The sequence below is a fragment of the Adiantum capillus-veneris genome, chromosome 10, assembly GCF_014529385.1.
Source record: "Adiantum capillus-veneris isolate H3 chromosome 10, ASM1452938v2, whole genome shotgun sequence".
Lineage (NCBI taxonomy): Eukaryota > Viridiplantae > Streptophyta > Polypodiopsida > Polypodiales > Pteridaceae > Adiantum > Adiantum capillus-veneris.
In genome coordinates, this window is record NC_140940.1 from 127,063,002 (window position 1) to 127,087,661 (window position 24,660).

Below are 24,660 nucleotides of genomic sequence, written 5' to 3' on the forward strand. Positions count from 1 at the left end.
AAAACATTTAAAAAAAGAAAAACTAATAATTTGAAGTTCTACCAAAGCTAGGAATTGACTGGCTGATACAATCTAGAAGCTTGTAGCCCCGGCTCATTAATTACAAAGTTTACTAAGAAAATAGAAGTTACAATATTCCCAATTTATCAAAATGATAATTGTTTTACAAGGAGAACTCCAAAAAATGGTGTCCGCGTTAGCTTGCTTCTAACAGGGGGGGGATTGGGGGAAACAAAATAGGGGTGTCCAGAATAGGTGCACTCTCTACAGAGTGCATTTGAAGACTTGAACCTCACTTATAATTGGCTAGTGGATATCTTCATACTGGCTTAAGCCTAAAACACATAAGAATATAGAGTAAATGTGCTTACATGATGCAAGATACAATCACTTGTGTGCAAGACGATCTTGAAATTACGGGCATGTACAAGTTGGATCTTTGAAAATTTGAACCTTGTACATATTCGCATGATTTTCTTCTTTGCCTGATTCCTATTGGCCAGGAGGCAAAGGGGTCCAATGAGAGTTTAGTTTAATTATTTAATTACCTAAAGCTCTCACAAAAGGGGAAAGGGGGACACATGTCAAAAGGCTATCACTTATGCTTCTTAATGGTCATGGGCTGGACTTGGGGAGAGCCAATAAGGGCTCAGCAAGAGCAAATAGCAAGAGGGCTCGCCCAAGAGAGAGAGGGGACTGATTTTTGCAAGGCATTATCACACACACACTCACACACAGTCTATGTGTGAAGCAAAGAAGACTATCTCTTCCCAAGCTTTAATGGAGAGCTCATCACCTACTCCAAGCTTGTGAGATAGAAGCCTACATCAACACTCTCTTGGAATGTGGATGCAAATCCAACCAAGAGCCAAGCTTCAATGCATGCTCATCTCCTCTACCAAGCTAATTACTAAGCTAAGCTATGCTAATATGTGTGATTATGTGAGGAGATGTACATCTTTCTCGTAAGATACTCCTTCTTCCTCTCAATCTACTCTCATACCCTGCTAGCTCTCACGATCTTCGAAGGTGTGTGAGGTCTTGGGTCTCAGAACGGGGATAATTAAAGTTGTGTTTGTGAAGTGTTTGCTTAGTGCATGAAGCTTTCATCTTCATTGCACTAGCTAGTCTTGAAGGAACACAAAGAATTGTATTGTACAATGTCTCTCTTGATGGGAGAAACCATAATACAAAGCCTTTTGGAGCGGGGACCGGCTCCATGCAAATCCGGTCCTCAAATGTTGTCAATAGCTTAATTTCTCTCTCTTTTGAAAGTATTGTTGATGCTATCTAACTAGGTGTTATGCTTTTTGTTGCTCTCTCCACCCAAGGACTCTTGTAATTCTCATTAGGAATCTATTCTAATGAAATGCCCACTATGTTCATGCTAATTTCCGCTACACATAAGTTATTAGGCCATTAAATGTTACATTGGTATCAGAGCTCAAGGTTTCTCTTTTCTTGCTCAAGAAGGGAGGTCCTCAAGCTAGCTACAAATGGTTGGTATTATTAATTGCATGTGAGTAAGTAGAATAGGGATTTTTCAGCCTTGCAGTGCGCCTACCTTCGTGCAATTAACGGGTCATCACCGTCGAGAGCTATGGTCTTAATAGTGGAGTCCTACGGGGCTTGCCTATGGCTTAACCACTATTGAGCTATTAGAAGCTTGACAGGAGCCGGTACTGTTTTGGTGTCGAAAGACCCTCTCTTCTATTCCTTGCAATTAATGGTATTCGAGCCGCGGGTACAGTAGCTTGAGTGCTTTTTCTAAAGGGGTAAAGAGGAGCAGCAACTAGGGCTTGAAATGCCAAAGTACACCTAAAAAATTTACACATAAAGGTTGTTAGACTGGCTGACAATAGTAAAGAGAGTGAAATTAATGTTGATAACTTTGATTTTGCTCATGAGAAAGCTACTAATGATGCTTCAATGCTTGTTAACTATCTTGTTACTAGACTTCAACAAGCCATGGGCAATCCGTCTCTCCAAAGTGAAGTGCAACGGCAGCTCCATGCTCACGGGATTCTCCAAGCTCATCACCGTGACGAGAGAACACCTAGGAAGCCTCCTTGTGAGACTACCAAAAGAGGTCTCTCTCCGATTCGGGAAGAAGAAGAGAATCCATACGAAGGGCTCAAGAATTTACTTCTTGATGATGCATCTCCTTCCCAAAGGAGAACTCAAGAGCCTCCACCGAAGAAACGAGAAAGAAGCGAGTCTCCCGCCACCTCGGCGGAGATGGCTCCACGAAGACGGCGGGCTAAACGCTCTCCATCACCACCAAAGCGGAGAAGACCATCACACTCTTCTCCACTCCATAATTCAAAGAGGGATGATAAAAAGCAAGAGAAGAAAAAGGCGAGAAAGAGGACACCCTCTTCTCCATCTTCTTCATCCTCTTCCTCTTATGAAAGCTATGGTGAAGACGACAAAGATCAAGACAAGAAAAAGGCGAGAAAGAGGTCACCCTCTTCTCCACCTTCTTCAAATTCTTCACCTTCTGAAGAAAGTGATGGTGCAACCTTTGAACCATCAAAAAGAAGAGGCCATAGGAAATCCTATGCCGCATGGAAGAGGTCATCCAAGCTGAAGAAATTCAAAGAGGGAAGGAAGAGAATCTGTTTCCTTACCTATGATGGTACCTTTGGTGCTACGGACAAAGTCTTGGCCTTTATCCAACAATTCGATGCGGCGTTTGGAGATGAGGGATTCACGGAGTCCTCTAAGCTACACCATGTAGCTATGCACTTTCAGAAGTCCGCCAGACAATGGTGGTCTAGCCTACGAGCCAACGGTGAAGCTCCATAAACATGGAAAACTTTAAGAGCTTCCATTATGAAGCAGTTTTTGGCCACCGGTGCCAAAGACAAAGTACTCACCGAATGGCGAAGCTTAAAGCTCTCTCCCAATGAATCCATCCACAAATATGTAGACAAGTTTTGGGACCTACAACTCAAAGACACTGTCTTTAGAAAGTTGGATTTTGGAGAGCAAAACCAACAATTTTGTGCGGGCTTAACCGAAGAAATGGCGAAGTATGTCAACTCCCAAAGGCCACGTACCATATCGGCTATAATACACCACACTATGGTGGCCTCTCGAATCAATTTCCAAACGGGGGCTAAAAGAAATAATAAGCCCCCGGAAAACAAGGGTTCCAATGAGCCTAAGGGGAAGGAAAATGTCCAAAAGTCTCCTAAGGGCAACTCCAACAAAGCTAAAGAGAAGGGAGTTTACAAAGGTAAGAATAAACTCTCTCCTGAAGAGCTTGAGCGTTATCATAAGGATAACCGATGTTTCAAGTGCGGCGAACAAGGGCATGCGTATCGCGCTTGTCCCCAAAAGAACAACCGCCAAGATCCTCCTAGAGCTTCCTTGGTTGAAATCCAAGAGGAGGAGACTCACCAAACTCACCACAAAGGATCTCCTCTATGCCATGCTTGGGGAAAGGTAAGAGAACATGATGCTTTTATTCTCTTTGACCCTGGTTCTACTCACAATTTTATATCTATAGAGTTGGCCACCAAGCTAGGCATACAATCCTACGAGATGGGAGATGTCCTACCCGCAGACAGTGCCTTCAAGGGGCAAGAAGCTTCAGTCACTCCCTTAATCGGGAAATTGAGGCTTCATGTCCAAGGCTATGTGGACAAAGAGGACTTCTTTATCTCTCCTCTCAAGCATGAGGATGTAATCCTAGGGGCACCATGGTTTGACCGCCTGGTTGCCGATGTTAAATTTCCTGAAAGGAGAATCTCCTTAAAGTTCAGGGAAAAAGACATGTATATAAATGCTAAGGAAATGGGTAACACTATCCCCATTGTACATACACCAGCTTTCAACAAGTCAATAAAGAGCTCTATTTCCGTGTACATGATTTTTGTTAAAGATTCTCAAAATGAACCTAATGCTTTAGCAAAAGAAAATAAAAGCAACCAAAAGGAATTAGAGTTATCCAATTTTCTCAAGGGGTTTCAAGATGTTTTTATTGACGACATCCCTTGTGAGCTACCTTCTAAACGAGGTAATGATGACCATGCAATTGAACTTCTTCCAGGAAGTTCACTGCCTAACAAACCTCCTTATAGAGTTTCTCAAGCTCAACAAGAGGAGATTATGCGGCAAGTGCATGAGTTAGTTGAGAAGGGTATGGTTAGGCCAAGCTCATCTCCATTTTGCTCAATTGTGCTATTAGTGGAGAAGAAAGACGGCACATATCGTATGTGTGTCGACTATAGAGCACTAAATAGGATCACTATCAAAAATAGGTTTCCCGTTCCACGGGTAGAAGACGTATTTGATAAGCTACAAGGATCGACCTACTTCAGTAGGATTGACCTAAAAAGTGGCTATCATCAAATAAGGATAGTTGATCAAGACATTGTAAAGACCGCATTTCGCACCACATTTGGTCTTTACGAATACATTGTCTTGCCTTTTGGCTTGACCAATGCACCAGCCACATTCAACCGCTTGATGGAGAAGCTGTTCAGGCCTCATCGAACCTTCACTGGAGTGTTCTTTGATGATATTATCATCTACTCTAATTCATTGGAGGAACACAAGCAACACCTCCAAGTAATATTTCAAGTTTTGAGAGAGAATAAACTTTATGTTAATCGAAATAAAAGTGAATTTTTCTTGCAAGAGATTCAATATTTAGGTCATATTATCTCTCAAGATGGCATCCAAATGGATCCATCAAAGTTAGAGGTAATAAAAGGATGGCCTAAACCAAGGAATCTTCATGAACTAAGAAGCTTTATAGGTATGTGTGCATACTATAGACGCTTCATAGAAAAGTTCTCACAAATTGCGGGACCATTACATGACCTAACAAAGAAAAGCGTTAGGTATACATGGTCTGCTAAGGAGAACAATGCTTTCGAAAAGCTTATCCCTCAACCTGTGCTTACACTACCGGATCTCTCAAAACCATTTGAGGTCCAATGTGATGCTTGTGGTGATTGCCTTGGAGCTGTTTTGCTCCAAGAAGGGCACTCCATAGGCTATGAGAGTCGAAGGCTCGACCCTGTTGAGCAAGCTCTAGGCATATACGAAAAGTAACTCCTTGCAGTTCTACATGCCTTAGACTCATGGAAGCACTATTTATTGGGGACTCCTTTCATTCTGCGAACGGATCACCAAAGTCTTAAGTACTTCATGACGCAGACCAAGCTCTCCGACAAACAAATGAGGTGGGCAAATTTCCTTTCGCAATTTCATTTTCATATTGCTCACATTGCTGGAAAGCATAATCAAGTAGCTGATGCACTCTCAAGACGGCCGAGAGTGAATGCGGTTTCCATAGCAACTCACAATGATCTATCTTCAATGATAGATGAGTACGCTATTAATCCCGATTTTAGAGATGTGATTTCAGCCCTTGCATTAGGGAAGAAAGAAGAACCATTTACCTTACAAGATGGTTATCTTCTCTATGGCAATAGACTATGCGTTACTAACTCACTACGTGAGAAAGTAATGTATGAATCTCATGCTCCACCTTATGCGGGGCATAGAGGGATTCAGTCTACCTTAAAGGGAATTGAAACATATTTCTATTGGCCTACCATGAAATTGAACATACAAGAGTATGTTTCTAATTGTGCGGTATGCCAAAAGACAAAATTTGATAGAGGGAAGCAACTTGGATTGCTTCAACCCTTGCCAATCCCTAATTCACCATGGGAGAGCATATCCATGGACTTTATCTTTGGATTGCCTAAGTCTATCCATGGGAATACGAAAATATGGATGATAGTAGACAGGTTCAATAAACAAGCTCATTTTATACCTGTCAAAAAGACTATCAAAGCCCATCAAATGGCAACCCTCTTCATTTCACAAATCTTCAAGTACCATGGCTTGCCAATGTCCATAGTGTCGGATAGAGATCCTAGAATGACCAGTAATTTCTGGAAGGGTCTCTTTGAGAATTTAGGGACAAGGCTAAACTTCTCTTCGGCCTATCATCCACAAACGGATGCCCAAAGTGAAATAGCTAACCTAACCATTCTCGATCTCCTAAAAGCCTATGTAATGGAAGTAGATCAAAGATCCCAATGGGAGAAGTACTTACCCTTAGTGGAGTATGCTTACAATAACAATGCACATACTTCCACGGGAAAAGCACCTTTCGAGGTAATTGAGGAAAGATCAAAAAGTCCTTCGCTACTTAAAGTACATGGGAAGATCTTCGCTGCAGATAAGTATAGCCGAGACCTACAAGAATCTTTTCAAAAGATTAAGGATGCTATCTCTATCTCACAGCAAAGGCAAAAGGCTGCTGCTGACAAGCACAGAAGAGACCAAGCCTTTAAAGAAAAAGATTGGGTCTTGTTAAAGTTTCCCAAGGCTCGATTAAGGCACACGACGGGCAAGAATCCTACGGGCCACCAAAAGTACTATGCTAAACTAGAAAAAAGGTACTATGGTCCCTTCCAGATTCTTAGGCCAATCAACGAGATGGCCTATCAACTCAAGTTGCCCAATCATTGGCTCATACACAATGCTTTCCATGTGAGCCTATTAAAGCCTTACAAAGGAGAGCCACCTCAAGAACCAACTATTGAAGACCCACCGGAGATCGAGGACCAAGAGGAGGTGCTGCAGCCCGAGTCTATTCTCCGACATGAAGACAAGGTATTAAGAGGCGGTAAGACTATCCGACGATATCTTATTAAGTTTAAGAATTATCCTTTTGAAGATGCTAGATGGATGCAAGGCATACAATTAAAGGATAACCTAAACCTTGTCAATGCTTACAATGCTTCCCAAGAGTAAGCAAATGTACAAAATGTTAAAAATGAACAAAGTTTTTGTCTTATAAGACTCTCTTTTTCTTTATTTGTGCACAAAAATGAAGTAGCATGCATGCTTAGATCGAGTTTGCGGAGACGACGTCTCCCAAACACCAAGTAGAGCTTGTCACTCTACTATGGAAGACTGATAGGACTAATGTGCAGACATGCTTGCGGCAGCCTCAGGCTCTCAAGCGCCAAATGGACTAGTCATCCATTGTGGAATGATGTCGTAGGGTAACATAGGGATCCTCTACCCGCTAAGAAAAGGACTCATGAACATGCTTTATCTTCTCTACACCATAGTCGAGGACGACTATGATTTCAAGAGAGAGGTAATGTCATAATAATCAATATCTAATTCTCCTAAATGACTTTCTCATATTAAACTGATCATTTAATGTGGGGAAGTGCCAGGGGAGAAAAGGTTAGAATATTGGTGAAGCTAGCAGACCGGCCACAGTAGGGATCCAAAGGAGGGAAAATAGGGATCCAAAGGGGGGGGCCATCTGCTAAAAAGACCCTAAGGTTCAGCCCATTAAGACTTCCAAAATGCTAAGGTTCCAAAATTCAAAGGTTGTGTCCAAAGGTCAAACCTAGGGGAAATTGGATGCTTTGTGTGTGTAAAAAATGTCTTTGCACATCCCTACATGGGAGGGGGCGAGCCCTAAAGGTAGGGGATGAGAGAGAAAATCACACACACACACAGGCTCCCTTTACACAAAGGGAATGAGGGACACATGTCAGCTCCCTAGGCCAGATGCCCACAAGGTGTGCCCAGTTTCTATTGGATGACCCTTGAAGTGGACCAATGAGAATTAAGCTAAAGTAAATCTAGTTTAATTAATTTAAAAACATTTAAAAAAAGAAACCAATGAGAATTAAGTCTCCTAGAAGACTATTGGGCAGTCTCCCAAGGGGTCCAATGAGCATTAAGGAGCCCAATGGCTTGCCTAATTCCTATTGGCCAGAAGGCAAAGGGGTCCAATGAGAGTTTAGTTTAATTATTTAATTACCTAAAGCACTCACAAAAGGGGAAAGGGGGACACATGTCAAAAGGCTATCACTTATGCTGCTTAATGGTCATTGGCTTGACTTGGGGAGAGCCAATAAGGGCTCAGCAAGAGCAAATAGCAAGAGGGCTCGCCCAAGAGAGAGAGGGGGCTGATTTTTGCAAGGCATTATCACACACACACTCACACACAGTCTATGTGTGAAGCAAAGAAGACTATCTCTTCCCAAGCTTTAATGGAGAGCTCATCACCTACTCCACGCTTGTGAGATAGAAGCCTACATCAACACTCTCTTGGCATGTGGATGCAAATCCAACCAAGAGCCAAGCTTCAATGCATGCTCAACTCCTCTACCAAGCTAATTACTAAGCTAAGCTATGCTAATATGAGTGATTATGTGAGGAGATGTACATCTTTCTCGTAAGATACTCCTTCTTCCTCTCAATCTACTCTCATACCCTGCTAGCTCTCACCATCTTCGAAGGTGTGTGAGGTCTTGGGTCTGAGAACGGGAATAATTAAATTTGTGTTTGTTAAGTGTTTTGCTTAGTGCATGAAGCTTTCATCTTCATTGCACTAGCTAGTCTTGAAGGAACACAAAGAATTGTATTGTACAATGTCTCTCTTGATGGGAGAAACCATAATACAAAGCCTTTTGGAGGGGGGACCGGCTCCATGCAAATCAGGTCCTCAACTGTTGTCAATAACTTAATTTCTCTCTCTTTTGAAAGTATTGTCGATGCTATCTAACTAGGTGTTATGCTTTTTGTTGCTCTCTCCACCCAAGCACTCTTGTAATTCTCATTAGGAATCTATTCTAATGAAATGCCCACTATGTTCATGCTAATTTCCGCTACACATAAGTTATTAGGCCATTAAATGTTACAGGACACTTGTCTCAAGGCTACCCTTGCTACTTGTAATGCCTCCTGCTTGTGATTGGCTAGGCCTGGAGGGGTCCAATGAGCTTCAAGCATGAGCTACAAGGGGGGGTCGACCCAAGCAAGCTAGGGGGTTGCTGAGGGGGTATACTCACCCACACACACTCACAAACACTCTCATTGTGTGCTATGAAAAGTGCAAGAGCTCCCTCTCCTTCTCCAAGCAAGTAGAGGTTGAGAGCATACACCAACACTCTTGGATATGGAGTGCAAATCCAACCAAGAGCCATGCTTCAATGCCTAAGCTTGCCATCTCCTTCTTCTTCATTAATATGCTATTATGTATGCTAGCAACAAGAGTTATGATAAGTGAGGAACTAATTCTTTCTCCTACGAAATGTTTCTTCTTCCTCTTCCCTACCCTCATTCCTTGCTAGCTCTCTCCACCTTCGAAGGTGTTTGAGGTCTTGAGACTGAGGCTTGGGATAGTTAAAGCTTTCTTCAAGTTTATGTTATGTTTGTGATGCATGAAGCTTTCCATCTTCATTGCATCACCTAGGTCACAAGGAACACAAAGATTGTATTGTAACAAGTCTCTCTTAATGGGAGAAATCATAATACAAATGCCTATTGGAGGGGCGACCGGCTCCACATAAATCCAGTCCTCAACTGTTGTCATGTTCTCTAAATTCTCTCTCTTGCAAAATTATTGTTCATGCCAAGTTAACTAATTCCTATGATTATGTTTCTATCTTCAATTATGTTCAACCGCTATGCTCACAGTCATTTCTCAAAAGTACTCTCATTAATTTCCGCTACTCTCAAATTAAATAGGCCAATTTCATTACATGTTCTGACAAAGAGTTAGCAGAGTTTATCATCAATCTTTCTACTCAAAAGTTTTATCACGAGTATTCATGATGTTCTTGCCCCTAAAAGCATGACTATTGACAAAGAGAACAATGCTAAAAAAGCCAACAGGTCAATCAAGTAAACACATAATTAAGCATCGATATTCAACCTTCCCAGGCTTTCTATCCTTAACGACAAAGGGAGAATGAAAGATGTGTGAAAGGAACTTCCACAACACAGAAACAATGGTGATGGTAGACATGATAGCAAGAGTGAATGCTATAATCAAGAAATGTTAGAAGTCGTAGAAAAGATGATGGAGATCGCACTGGACATGATCGACAGAATGATGGAGATCATGCTAGTCATAGAAGTAAATCTAGCCTTTCCATGAGAGAAATAGACCAAAAGATATGTCAAGATCTTTTATCGATGAAAAGAAGCTCATTGGATGAATGAGTAATCTAATCCCACTTGTATGAATCAACCTTCATCATGGCTCTCCTAGGCAACCACTAGAGAGAATCATCTCACTTGAGAGATGAGAGCTAACATTATCGCGAGAAGGACTTGAATACGAAATAAAACAGACAAACCCACATGTTCGTGGCACGGTCTTGAAGCATTGAACATCAAATTATCAAAGAAAAATTTAGGTTCGTTCTCTTGTTCTTGAATACCATGATTGTGTAGTAGGAAATGGACTACGGGGCAGGGCAGGGCTTCGTTTCTTATATATTTTCGATAGGCACAGTGCCAACTCTCCACCATACTACTGAATGGCACTCACGTAGACTGTGCCCTATCTTTCGGTTTTATTAGCAGGAATCTCTTGAGATTCCTTCACCTCCCCCCTTTCTAGCTCTGCCCACTGCTGTCGTCATGTGCAACACCTCCACCATCTATGCATGCACCCACCACAACATCCATCTCTGCCTAGATCCTCCCTCTTTGCGTCGTCGATCCACTCTCCCAATAGATAGAGCGATTGCTGGTGTACATCATTGCTTTGGTTGTGTCGAAGAGAGATTGCCTGCAGCACACGTCCCTGACTCCCCACATCGCATCCCCCTTTTGTGACTTCTCTCATCGCACCAGGTCATCTCAATCTCCTATTTGCAATGAGAGGATCAGGCACCTCAGACCAAAAAGCTCAAAGAATATAAAAAACTTCCGTCTCTCTCTGCTCTGTCGCTCTCTCTCTCTCTCTCTCTCTCTCTCTCTCTCTCTCTTCGTTGCACACGAGAGTGTATCTGTGCATCTTCACTCTGTAATGCTCATCGTGACACACTCCTCCCATTGACTTGTAGATGAACAAATGCCATTCACACCTGGATTCATTGCCCACAGCAGCAGCACCGGCTGATGAACAAATGCTCCAGCAACGGACACTGTCACAAGAGATATTCCATGCTCGTGTCTGGTCTTCACGTGCGCCACATCTTTCTCTCCGTCATACCTTGCTCCCTTCCTCAATCCCTATCTGCTGCTTTCGCCATGCGCCTGCGCCCTCTCCTTCACACACACACACACACACGAACACACGCACGCACATTCCAATTCCTAGCACTCTCTCGTTAATAGCTTCTTGTAGCTGAACATCGAGATGCAATTTAGGCCATTGGTCTTCAGCGCGAGCGCGAGCGCGAGAGAGAGAGAGAGAGAGAGAGAGAGAGAGAGAGAACTCTATACTTTGCATGCGGCCTCCTGAGTTCCTTAAGCTCCACCACCTAAGCGCGATCGATCTCGGGAGTTCACTCTACTCCTTGCACCCTCGCTGTCGCAACATTTCCCTGCCTTGCGCTCTGACCCCACACACAGAGGAAAGCTGCCGAACCATGGGCAGGCATGTCGACGAGGAGCAGGCATATAGGGAAGCCACGGGCAATGAGGTCTCCTGAGGCACATCTATTGTAGATCATAGCCCCTGGCCGTCGTGCTGTCCTGCGTCATCATCGCCTGCAACTCCACTGCCATTGAGTGGGGATGGCGAGTCCTCAGCAAGACAGGAAAATATCTCCTCATTGAGAGAGAGAAAGAGAGAGAGACCTCCCACTTTTGCTCCCAGTGCACGTGTCCATTCCTCACACGTGTCCATTCCTCACAGCATAGGCCCTAAGAGCATCTCCCGAGATTCCAACGAAACTAATGAATCCAAAATTGGCTGGGCCTAAATGGGTCTACATTCACGTAAACCCATTAGTTAGCAACGAAGATTCTAAAGGAATCTCCAATTCGAAGAAAAACTCTGTGATGACGCGAGCCCTTCGCAACAGTTCCCACGTCCTGTCCCCCTTGTGTATTGACCTGCTCATCCCCGTTAACAGAACTTCTCTCCCTCATGTGCAGTTGCCTTGCTCGTAGAGCTACTCATCTCGAGCAGTGTCCGCATCCCCTCCCTCCTGCTCTGTGTCCGATTTTTTACAGAATCTCTGTGGACCTTTCCCGACCTGCGTCCAATGCCACCCTCCCTCCTCGCCCACAGCCAGGGATGCTCTTGCGATGGGCACGAAAGTGCACAAGAGGTCCAGGTTGCCCTGCACAAGGAAAAGAGGAGCACATTCGCCTCCACATCAGCTTCACCAGCACGAACAAGGCAACATATCGACTTTGAACGGGATGAGGAAGCCAGTGTTTTGTCTCTCTCCTCGTCCCTTCTTCCCCCGGCACGCACCCACAATACTTACTCCTACTGCATCATTCGGCTGCACAACCACTCATCCTGCTCTCGCTCTTCCTCATGATCAGGACCTATGCTCCACTTCTTTGCCTCTGTGTCTGTCTCTCTCGGCAAAAAAATATCCCTGGATGGCCTTGCCCACATGGCCTTGCCTCCACTAACACCTGCATGCAGCTCCAAGTTAGGGTCACATGTTCACTGCCTTTGCACTGTGAATCTGCAATAGTTTGGGGAACAGAGAGAGAGAAAGAGAGAGAGAGGGGTTGTGCGCCTCCCCTACGCCCGTCCGTGCAAGTGTGCAGCTCCCTTGTAGTCCTACTCGAACGACACAATGCACCTTGCACCCCTCATCCAGACCTGCAGCCCAACAGACAAGGAAAAAATCTCAGGCTCTCTCTCTCTCTCTCCACCATGTGCCACTTGCTTTTCCTCTTCCACTCACTTTTAGACTTTACGCACAATGGATCTTTCAAGATACCCATTAAACACCCTTTTGCAAAATTGGTCGAGCGTATTTGGTAGCTCTTTCAATTATTAGTCGAAATCTTACCAGGTTCGTGCCCTACAAATCCTCACGCAAGTGCTACACCTAAACAAAGCAAAAATGGAGCGCTCTTCATCGAGGATCGAACCCTTGAGGGCCATGAGATCATAACAGTAACGATGGCCTAAGCCACTCGGCTGTTTCCCTTGTTGCTGCTACTTGTCCATTAATAAAAGAAAAGAAATGTGTGTATGCCCTTGGGCCCCTCACCTCCCTCTTGCATATCGAGTGCCTGACACATCGGCCACCTTTTCGGCTTACTCCTCGCTCCTTGCACGCCACCTTCCAACAGTCTTGCCTTTTCCTTTGAATCCTAGGGCATCCCAAGAGATTTCAATTAATTCCACATTTTGCTAAATCGTTCAGACATACGAGGTCCACATTGCAACAACGCATTAATTTGTCATGGAGATTTTATTGGAATCTTTCGAATTTGAAAGCAAAACAATCTGTAGCCCCAGTTCACCCGGACTGAGCCCTGCGCACCGTCTGTGCTCTATCACATCCTGCCCTGTCGCTGTCAACCATCTGCATGCCCCTGTTCACCATGGCTTGCTCTGTGAAGCCCTCACCTCTTCTCTCCTTGGTCCGCACCCCCACTACTCACTTCACTATCGCATGCACCTCCGGTAGGGCAACTTGCCTACGATGTCACTTTCCTACAGGTGCCAATACTCTCAACTCTCCCCTTGGGCCTCTCTGTGCAGCCACCGCTGTCACGGCTTCAGTTGGCTCCTCCATTGCAAACAAACGCGACAGAATAAGAACCAAACAGAAAATCTCCTTCTCTCTCAGTCCCGTGCGCTTACCCCCATCTCCCACACTCGACGGACGACTGTGCAAGAGAGAGAGAGAGAGAGAGAGAGAGAGAGAGAGAGAGAGAGAGAGATTCATCTGCTACCCTACGCATGCGAGCATTCCTCGGCCAACCACTCAGTCTCGCCGAGCACGCACAATGGCCATGCCAGCACACTCACAAACTGTCTCTTGGTTGATCAACAATGACTCATTACCCTTATCTGACTACCACACTTCATAGCTTGGACGATACATGCTCCATTTCTTGCTTCGATTTACTCTCACCTCCTGCTCTCTTCCTCTCTCCTAGCCTCATCCTCATGAATCCATGTGCATGCTCCTCCCTCTTTCTGTTATCTGTCGCGCAAGCGCACAGCCAGAGTTTGCCAGACACTGCACAAAATCTCTCTCTCTCTCTCTCTCTCTCTCTCTCTCTCTCTCTCTCTCTCTCTCTCTGGTTACAACCACGTCCCGGCTCCTCTCCTTTTCCCCTTGAACGTTTGGGAGCATCTTTCTAGATTCTATTTAATTCACCTACTTCCAAAAATTGACAGGGCCGACTTGCATGCTTGCATTATAACAACACCAATTCCATGGCCACCATCATTAATTGTCAAAAAGAAGAATGAACTTTTCACTGCATGTGATGTATTATCTTTTTTTTTCCAAACTCACAATAGTGAGTGTGTATATATATGTATATATATTACGAAACCAAAAAAAGTTACATACTAAGACGTGCTCTTTCCGAGCCATGGAATCAACCAAGAAACAATGCACATAGAAACTGTTATATCGGCTCACTAAGGAAGCCACCCTAAAAGCATACGTCACTAGCACAAGTGGACTAAGATAGGCATGGGGTTGCCACCAACGAGAGAGCTCTGCCACAGTACACCCTTGCCCACCAAGCTGACTAAGGAGACATGTCCTTTCAAACTAGACCTTGCCAATATCACTTTTTCCGTGCCAATCTTCTTAGCAAACTCACAATGGTGATCATAGGGCCCTATATTTTTACAATGTGTCTTATGAGTTGCAACAAAATGAGGATCAGCGATGTGATGAATTATCTTGCTTACACCAATGGGAAAAAATGCTCTTTTATTCATTAGGAAGTGAAGGGGGTGGCAATTTAAGGAGATATAAAAGGCTTAAGCTAGCTTTGAAGCTTAGAAGGTGGGAAAAAAAGGTTTATGTTTGGGTGAAGAGAAAAAAGTCTTTTACTATATCTATGCTTTTAAGATAGGCATTTTCTACCCAAGAAATGAGGTGGGTAACAAAGTTTTTAAATATGTATTTTTGAATTTCAAATTTTCATTTTCTCACCCCACCCCTCTCTTATCTCTCTTACATTGAAACCTCTCTCTCTCACACTTAGGGGTTTTTCAGAGAAACATTTTTTCAGCCCTCTAGGCTACCTACCACAAAAGCAGATTTTTGATATTTTCTCTCCACCCACTTTCTCTAATAAAAAGTGATCTAACCCCCCCCCCCCCCCCCCCCCCCCCCCCCCCCCCCCCCAGCCCCTTCTCTGAAAGTCACTTCCCTATCCCAATCATTATTAGAAGAACATTCTGCATTGCCTAAATTTGATAAATAGTGAAAACTCTAGATCTTCTCAGAATCTTTCTCTCTTTCTTTATTCTCTCTCTCTCTCTCTCTCTCACACACACACACACACACACACACACACATACATGCTTCTCCATCCACCTCAAGCATAGAGCAATGGGAGTCCCTATTCTAGCTATATGCAGCAACATTTTCTGATCTATTTCTCTTTCTAGCATAACCATGAGCAAGCATTCAAATTCAAAAATGTCTGCTCAATATTCCCTCCCTTTCTTCCCTCACAACATCATTCAAACCTCATATCTGTGACCTCTCTCTCCTTCTTCCCTCTATAGCCAACAACCTCTACATGACATGCTTATAGGTGTTGCATTGTGAATCACTATCACATGTTTTTTCTCTAATTAATTTAAAAGATCCCTTTGTGTGCTCAAGCTTACTATAAATGTCATTTAATTTTAAGAAATTACCAACCAGCCAAAATAGATTCGATTTAATGTTGATTTGGAGCAAGAATATGTAACCATGCGAGTTGGCACATCCAACCTATGCGGTTGACCAACATCATTGGGTGCAAAGCCATCAATTTATGGATTAAAGCTCATACCCATGCAATCCTCAAACGAATGCAGTGCCACTATTTATAAAATTCACTAAGCTATTGTGTTTCATAGGTGATGGACATGGAGTCCTACTTGGCTATTGCAAGATATTGTATTCAATGTTCTTTAATGAAAAGGGAGAAGAAAGAAACTCTTTGTTTCATACTCCACTTTGCATGAGAAGTATGTTAAGGATGTTCAATAAGTCCACGAGGATACGCATGACAAGTCTAAGCAGCTCAATGATGAAATTATGAAGCTCACAGAGAAACTAAAGCAGTGAAAGCAGAGCAAGAGAGGCGTTTGGAGAGTTATGCTAAACTCCAGCACAATGTACATCATATGCAATGCGAATTGATCATCTCACCTTGGCTTCCACGTATGGAAATGCAAGAGACAAGCGATGTCAATGCTATTTACAGGTGGTGGAGCTCAAAACAAACATACCCAACAAAGGTATCATTAGTGGTTGTGTACTTGTGGATTTTTTTTTCGTGCACGCTTTCAACATGCATGGTTTAGTTTTTGCATGCTAGTAATAATTTTATTTCTACCTGCATGCATTTGGCACTGATGATGATGGAAGTCGAATTTGATCTTCAAGCCACAAGATGTACACTACTGCAACACATCACCAAGCCAAAGGAGCTTGTGGAGATATTGGTTGACCCATCCAATGTTGGAGTGGTCAAATTTTTGCACCAAGTTTTTCCCTAAATTGAAGGACATTGTCTCGCCCTACAAAATGATGGAGGTATGTGACAGTGCACGAATAATTTTCAAAGCATATGAAGTCTTGTATAGGCTCCTCACAATAGGACACAGGGAAAAGGGACTTCTTATATTGCTACCAACATCTTATAGTATGACCTTTGCAAAGAAATGTGTCAACAATGATGCTGCCAACTTATTAGGTGGATTGTTGGAAACAGGGTTCCACGGAAATGCACACATCTTGGAGAAGACAAAGAAGGCTCAAGGCACACAACAGAGAGTAGTATTACTTAGCGTGCAATGGAAAGATAATGTAGCCCTGGGGTGATGGGTGTATATACAATGCACGGGGGGAAAAACCTCCTAGTGTAGGAAAAAATGCCTCGACAGTCCTAGGTGTGTTCACACACATCACTACCACATGTATATGGTAACAAATCCCCCATGGGAGTAATGTGGTGAGTGAGAGTTGGCACACAGAGTATAGGGAAGTGCCATGCCTTGAGGATATGATTAGTCCACAAAGGGGAGTAAGCGCAAAGCTTTGCGAAAAGCTTCCAACTTCTCACGAGACAATATCTTTGTGAAAAGATCTACAAGGTTGTCCTGTGTTGGCACATAATCCAAGCTGATCTCTCCTATTTAGAGACTCTCCTAGCATGGTGGTAATGCATCTCAATGTGCTTTGTGCGAGCATGAAAAACTGAGTTCCTCGCAACTGCCAATGCGCTCCGACTGTCAGTGTAGATGGTGTTGGCAGTGTCCTATCCAACACCCAAATTAGTCATAAAGCGTCTAAGCTATGAATATTGCCATGTACTCAGCCTCATGACTAGAAGTGGCCACAGTAGTTTGCTTCTTGCTCAACCATAAGATACATGAACTCCCGAGCATGAAACAAAAACCACTTGTGGACACTCACGTGTCAAAACAACCAACCCCATCTGAGTCCAAAAAGCATGTAAATATGGAGGCAATGATCCCCCCTTGGAATAAAACAAGCCAAGATATAAAGCGCCACTCAAGTAGCAAAAAATCCTCTTGATATCTTGCCAATGCTTAGACCCTGGGAAAGTGACATCGGCAGGATCACCAGCATCATGAAGACTCAATTTCAAGCCTGTTTCCATGGGAGTTGCAATAGGTTTGCAACCCTCAAGTCCAAACTTACATAGCAATGCATCCATGTAACTTGTATGAAACAAGGCAGTACCACCATCACATTGCTAAAATTGTATGCCCAAGTAATGATGCAACATCCCCAAATCTTTCATCTTGAAAGTAGCATTCAAATTAGCCTTAAATTCAGCAATATATGCCTCATTCAGACCAATGATCAACAAATCATCCACATATAGAACTACAATGAGAAGTTAATCGCCCTCATGCTTCACATACAAAGTGCTTTCTGTTGGACTATTACAAAAGCCTCGTTTGACCAAATGAGTGTCAGATCTCTCATACCAAGCACAAGGAGATTTCTTCAAATATGTCACCATTCAAGAAAGCAGTAACAATGTCTGATTGATGTACATCCCAACCAAAATGAGTTGCCAATGCACATAGAAAATGCACAATGGTCATACGACAAGTGGGACAAAAAGTTTCTTTATAATCTATGCATTTTTGTTGTGCATAAACCTTTGCAGCAAGTCGAGCCTTATAGCGATCAATCTCACTATCCAGCTTGCATTTCAACTTGAATGCCCACTTCGTACCAATGGACTTTTTGCTAGGAGGTAAATCACATAAAGTCCATGTGTCATTTTCTATAAGTGCATCATATTTTGATTGCATGGTAGCCATTCATTTTTTGAATGTTGTGCTTCATCAAAAGACAGAGTTTCCTCAACATAAGCTAGAAACAGCCAAAGCATAACAATCCGATGCATAAGATGTATGGCAAGAACTTGAATGAGTACGACTAGACAAAGGTGCATCCAATTTACAATCACACAAAGTATGCACCAACCATTTTGGCATACCTCTAGCCTTCTCATTCTTAGCCTTTCCTCATCAAGTACATTTTGGCATACCTCTAGCCTACTCATTCTCAGCCCTTTCCTCATCAAGTACATTATGTACATTTGCATCAGTAATAGGCTGATTTTTAAGATTTTTAGAAACCCCGTAGACTGTACGTTTGCCTCATTGGAATTTACATTCAAACTTCCATCACTAAAAAGAGGCAACAAACTGTCATAAATGTACATTATTGTCTCTAGTACATGACAACAAGGGCTGAACAAAATCTTCCACAAACACGACATCCCGTGAAACCAAGATATTCTTTGTTTTGTGGATGGTACAACCTGGAACCTTTTCTTTCAGTACTATAACCAACTAAAATGCATTTGACAGCCTTATCATCAATTTTTTTGCGCTGTGTTTGTGGCACCAAAGCATAAGACAAACAACCAAAAGCGCACATGTTCTTAATAGAAATCTTCCTATCATGCCATACTTCATATGGATTCATATACTGTAAAGATTTTGTAGGACACCTGTTAAGTACATAAGTGGCACACATGATAGCCTCAATCCAAAACAAATGCGGTAAAGCTTGACTTTTGATCATATATTGTGCCATTTTTTTAAGTGACCTATTTTTCCTTTCAGCAACACCATTTTGCTAAGATTTATATGGCATTGTAGATTGGTGTTTTATCCCACAACTAGCTAGAAATGCATTAAATTCATGAGACATATACTCCCCCCCTCGATCGGAAAAGAGGGTGCCCATAGTATATTTTCATGTATTTTTAGCCATAGCCAGAAATTTCTTGAAGCGCATAAACACTTCAGACTTTGCTTTAAGCCGATACACCCATGCATACCTAGAGTAATCATCAATGAAAGTCAAGAAGTACAGGCAATTGCCCAAGGATGGAGTTTGCATGGGCCCACAAGCATCACTATGCATAAACTGCAACCAGCATGTAGCCCTAATTGAACCATCCTTTGGAAAATTTCAACACTGCATCTTACCCAAAATACAGCCTTTACAAACATGTTTGACAGGTGCTCCAAGAGATGACAAAGAAGCAACCATAACAAATTTTTGCAAAACGCAGCAAACTGGCAAAATTTAGATGCCCAAAACGTGCATGCCAAAGTTTTGTATCTGAAATAGATTTTGAGTCAACAACTGCATTTGCAAAATTATGCCCACACTTGTCATACAAAATGAGCTTATACAACCCACATAATAAAATGCCAGATGCAACAATTTCATCACCAAAAATGAGATCATGTACTGTACATTTTTCATCCACAAATTTGACAACAAGACCAAATCTAGCAAGTGCAGATACAGACAAAAGGTTTTTTTTTATCCCATGTACATAAAATGCTTCAACGTGTGAAACAACTTCCATTTGTAGCAATAAGCACAATCTTTCCAACTCCCTTGATAGGATAAGAGGCATTGTTGACACAAGTGACTGTATTCCTGTGAGGGACATCCTCGAGAGAGGTAAACAAGTCACGATGAGATGTAATGTGCTTTGTAGCACCACTATCAGAGTACCACACATATGCTTCTGCAGCAACTGACATACATGTATCATGGACATAAGGATCATAAGTGCACTCTTCACTAAAATCCCATTCTTATCTACATCAGCATCACAATCTCCTTTCATGAAGACTCAACAGTAGATGTAAAGTTGTAATGGAGCCAGCCTCTTTCTTCTTAGCCTCTTTTGCCTTCAATTTTGGACACTGCTTGATCAAGTGATCATTAGCTTTACAATAATGGCAACGCATCTTCTTTTTACCCTTTTCACTAGAACTTCTAGACGAAGTGCTGCCAGTAGAAGCATTAGGAATAGGTGCCTTTCCACTCGTCGTAGAAGAACCATGAGAAGTGGCTACATTATTGTTACCTCTTTTTCTTTAAGCAGTAATAAAGGCCTATTCAACTACATGTTGTTTAGCCCTGCTTTTTTTTGGAAAGTGACTCTTGGAACAACAACATGCATAATGCATCAAAATTGACAACTTCAGGATTTCCTTGGGTCATAAGTCTCCAAGTACTAGCAAAAGTTTGGTAAGAATCTGGCAAAGCATCAATAACAATCTACACAAGGAACTTGTCAAAAATGACTTCACCTACAGAAATAAGTAACTCATTAATATCCTTGACACCAACAAGGAAAGTTTCCATTTCATCTTCCTCATGCATAATCTTTGACTCCAACTCTTTACACAGCAATGCAATTTTAGCTTCATTGCGACTTGCATAAAGACCAACTAGAATATCCCAAGCCTGTTTTGTAGATTTTGTTGAACGAATGTGAGGAGTAATAGTGTGCTTCACAGACAATGCAATCAATGCATGAGCCTACGCATCTCTTACATCCCAAGTGAGCCTGCTCAGCCATAGGAAAAATAGTTCTAATAGTAGCAATCTTGCCACCAAAGCCTGCAACATCCTCAACATGGCATGTATCTATAGAACCAGGACGTACATCAATGCCCTGCATAATATTCCAAATGCTCTTTTACACAAGGACATGTTGCATCATGTAAGCCCACATAGGGTAACTGTCCCCATCTAACCTATCCTCATCAGTAAACATCTTGAACACATATGTGTTGTCGTCAACCATTGAAAATGCCTACATCTGATGTGAAAAATGCCCAAAAAGAGGAGAAACAAAATGGGAAAACACGTGCTATGTAGCACAAATCGTAGAAGGTTGTAAGGGACCTATTATGCAAAAAATGGCACTAACATAAATTCTACACAAAATGACAAAATAGCTTGTGCAATACTGCCTATAGTGGAAACGGAGGCCAAAATGGGCCCAAATGAAAAATATGAGCAGACCAAAGGTGCTCACCAAAGCTCACTGAAATCTGAAAAAGTGAGTAGGCATGTGTTGGCGATGCTGGAAACTAAGCACGGGAGGATGCAGCCTACCATGATACCAATTGTTGAAGATAGGGTTGCAGGAAAACACATACAACTTGGAGAAGACAAAAGAAGCTCAAGGTACACAATAGAGAGTAGTATTACTTAGTTCAATGGAAAAGCCCTAGAGTGATGGGAGTTAAGGATAATGTAGCCCTAGAGTGATGGGAGTTTATACAATGCACAAGGGGAAAAACCTCCTAGAAAGGGAAAAAATGCCCCGAAAGTCCTAAGTGTGTTCACATACATCACTACCACATGTGTATGGTAACATGGATTTCAATGGATTGGTGGTTTTATGCCCATGGAAGACAGTGATGCTACAATGAGTTCAATTATGTGCATGTTACTTTGTTTAAGCTTTTTGAGCTTATGATCAATCTTTTTGACTTAATAAAGGAGGAGTGTGACAGTAAAGTTATCATTGTGATGAAGCTCGATGAGGGCTAGGTTGTGAAAGATCAACGTCTCAAAAGGGACTGCTTAGATTTCTACCAACATCATATAGTATGACCTTTGCGAAGAAATGTTTCAACAATGATGTTGCCAACTTATTGGGTGGATTTCAATGGATTAATGATTTTATGCCCATGGAAGTCAATGATGCTACAATTAGTTCAACAATGTGTATGTTGATTTTTTTAAGCCTTTTGAGTCTATAATCAATTTTGTTGAGTTAACAAAGGAGGAGTGTGACAGTAAAGTTATCATTGTGATGAAGCTCGATGAGGGCTACGTCTCCAAAGGGTAAGAATTACCTTGTTGAACAGGGTTGGTTGACATTGATGTTAATCTAAATGCCACAAAAAGGGAAGCATGTGTTTTGGGGTTCAATAGGAGAAGAGTATTTGGTGGCTGGCAACTTTTCATCTCTTACATGAGACACATGAGTCCCTACTATGGTATTTTGATCACACTCCGACTATTGGTGTTGTTTGGCAACAACAAGCAGATTACATGTCCAAGTTTGGGTACTTTTGAAGTCAAATGGCACATGGTAGGAGACTTGAAAACTTTGAAGTGTATGTTAGGGTGCAAGCAAGGTTCTCTAACCCACTTTCCATGCATTAACTGTTGTCGTTGAAGGCAAGAGTGCAAGGGCCAACAAGTCAAAGGGTGGAAAGGGAAAGGGCCATGCAAACAATGAATAAAGCACTACAAAAATGGTTTCAAGGTATCCTTAGTTGTGATCCAAGTATACTCCCTAATCAAGACACAGAACACCCAAATTGGGATCCTATTCTACATGTGTACCATGTGTATACTCTTCATGCACATTTAAGAATTCTTAATAAATTACTAATGCTCCACATTCATTATGGTTGAAATATGGATCTTGCAAAAAGAAGGGAAGAGAGCATACGAGAACTTGAAGGCATTCTATCAAGTGTGGGTCTCCATGGTGGTGCACTTGAACTACCAAAGGAAAATTTTGAATCTTAAAGTCCCAATAAGTCTCATTATTGTGGAAAACAAATTGTGACCTAACCACTTACAAAGGTAATGAACTAGCCCTATGACTTAAGCATGTTTGTGTGTGGCAATCTCTTAAGAATTGTTTAGGCTTCTTGAAAAAGAAAAACTAACCTTTGATGAGGTCTCCACCTTAAAGTTTTCCATCAACACTTTCACAATCAAAATAGTTGATACCTTGGGGAAAACATATTACATGGTGGGTGCAACTCCTATTCTCTATAGTTGGATTGTTTCTGGGTGAGAAGTAAAATTGATACTATTTGTTTGTAACACATGCTTGTTGCACACAATGCATTTTCTCTTGACACGTATGTATTTTTGGGTATTCAAAGAATGGAGTGCTCACATTATCAAGAAAAAGCACTCTACTTCAAGAATACGAATCATAGAGATGGGAGTAAAAAGAGCACTGCCCTACATGAGATGTTCACCTGTTTCTATAGAGTTTTAGCAAGGGAGAGAGAAAGTAGCCAAGGAATGGAGCACTCTCATTATCAGAAAAGTAGATACATGTCACAGATATGGGAGGAAAAAGACCAATGCCTTGCATAAGATGTTCAACTAGTTCCATAGAGTTTTATCGAGAAGAACGAGGAAGAAGTCTCAAGTCAAAAGTAGTCTCAAATGTAGAATTGCTAAAGTGATTAACATGAGATAATCACAATTGTATCATGCCTTGAGTGCAAGAGTTCGGCTTTGATAGTGGCTTGACACTAAGTAATGAAAAGATAGGCATTGGGTAGAAACTGGCAAATTTTTGGCAAATTTACCATCTCTATTGTAAACTTTTTTTTCCATAAGATCCATGGTTCCATCTGCAAAGTTCAACTTTTTTATTTTTTATACTTATATTATTATTAAAAGTTTTACAGTTTTAAGTATTATGTAAGTCATCAAATGTTATAATTTCAAGCTCTTTTGTCATTTGTGAGTTCTAAGCCACCATCTTGAGTACGCACTCCATTCTTGCATGCCATGGATGACACTGGACACCAAACTGCTACATGTGTCAATGGCACCATTACCCGCCATGCCAAAAAAAACCTGCAACCATCACCTCATAAAAAATCTAAAACCAAAAACCCGCATCTTCACTGCATGTTGAATCCGCCAACAATTTGCAACCTCTAAACGCACCCTTTTTGCAAATAGTGACACAATGACTAGAGTCCAAAGCGCTATACCACTGGCCTTGCATGCTGCAACAAGGATATTTTGGCGCAGATGTTTCATGATAAAGTTGTTTTGGGGCTTCATTTCCACTTGGATTCTTCAAGACAAGCATCTTTGCAATGTCACTGAGGAAAAGGAATTGACAACCCACCCCCACCACTCCATGAAAATTGAGTAATTAGAAGCCTAAGACTTCCTCCATTACGTCCTCTCCCTCTACCATTTGATCTTCCTCCTGAATAGAGCCAGTCTCCTTTGGGAGAACAAGTGCCACAAATGCCTCCGTCTTCCCACTTAGCTCTTCAAACTCTTCATTTTCCAAATCCACAATGGTGCAAGGATCTTGTTGCTTGCCTTTGCTTTGTTCTTTCACTTTTCTCTACCGTCTAGCACTAGTAAAGCTGAAACCATGTCCCAATTGAGAAATTGGTTACCTATACACTACATGCCCAATTTTATGAGGTCATCCTCATCTTATTTCCCTTTCAATGGGCCCTTTGATGTACCTCAAACGGGAAAAGTGAAAGTTCTTGTCGACTTAGTATACGTGTTTTTGAAAATATATCAGAAACCACATCGTGTAGGATCCCGCAAACACAATGGTATTTTGGCATGTGCTCTAGAAATTTTG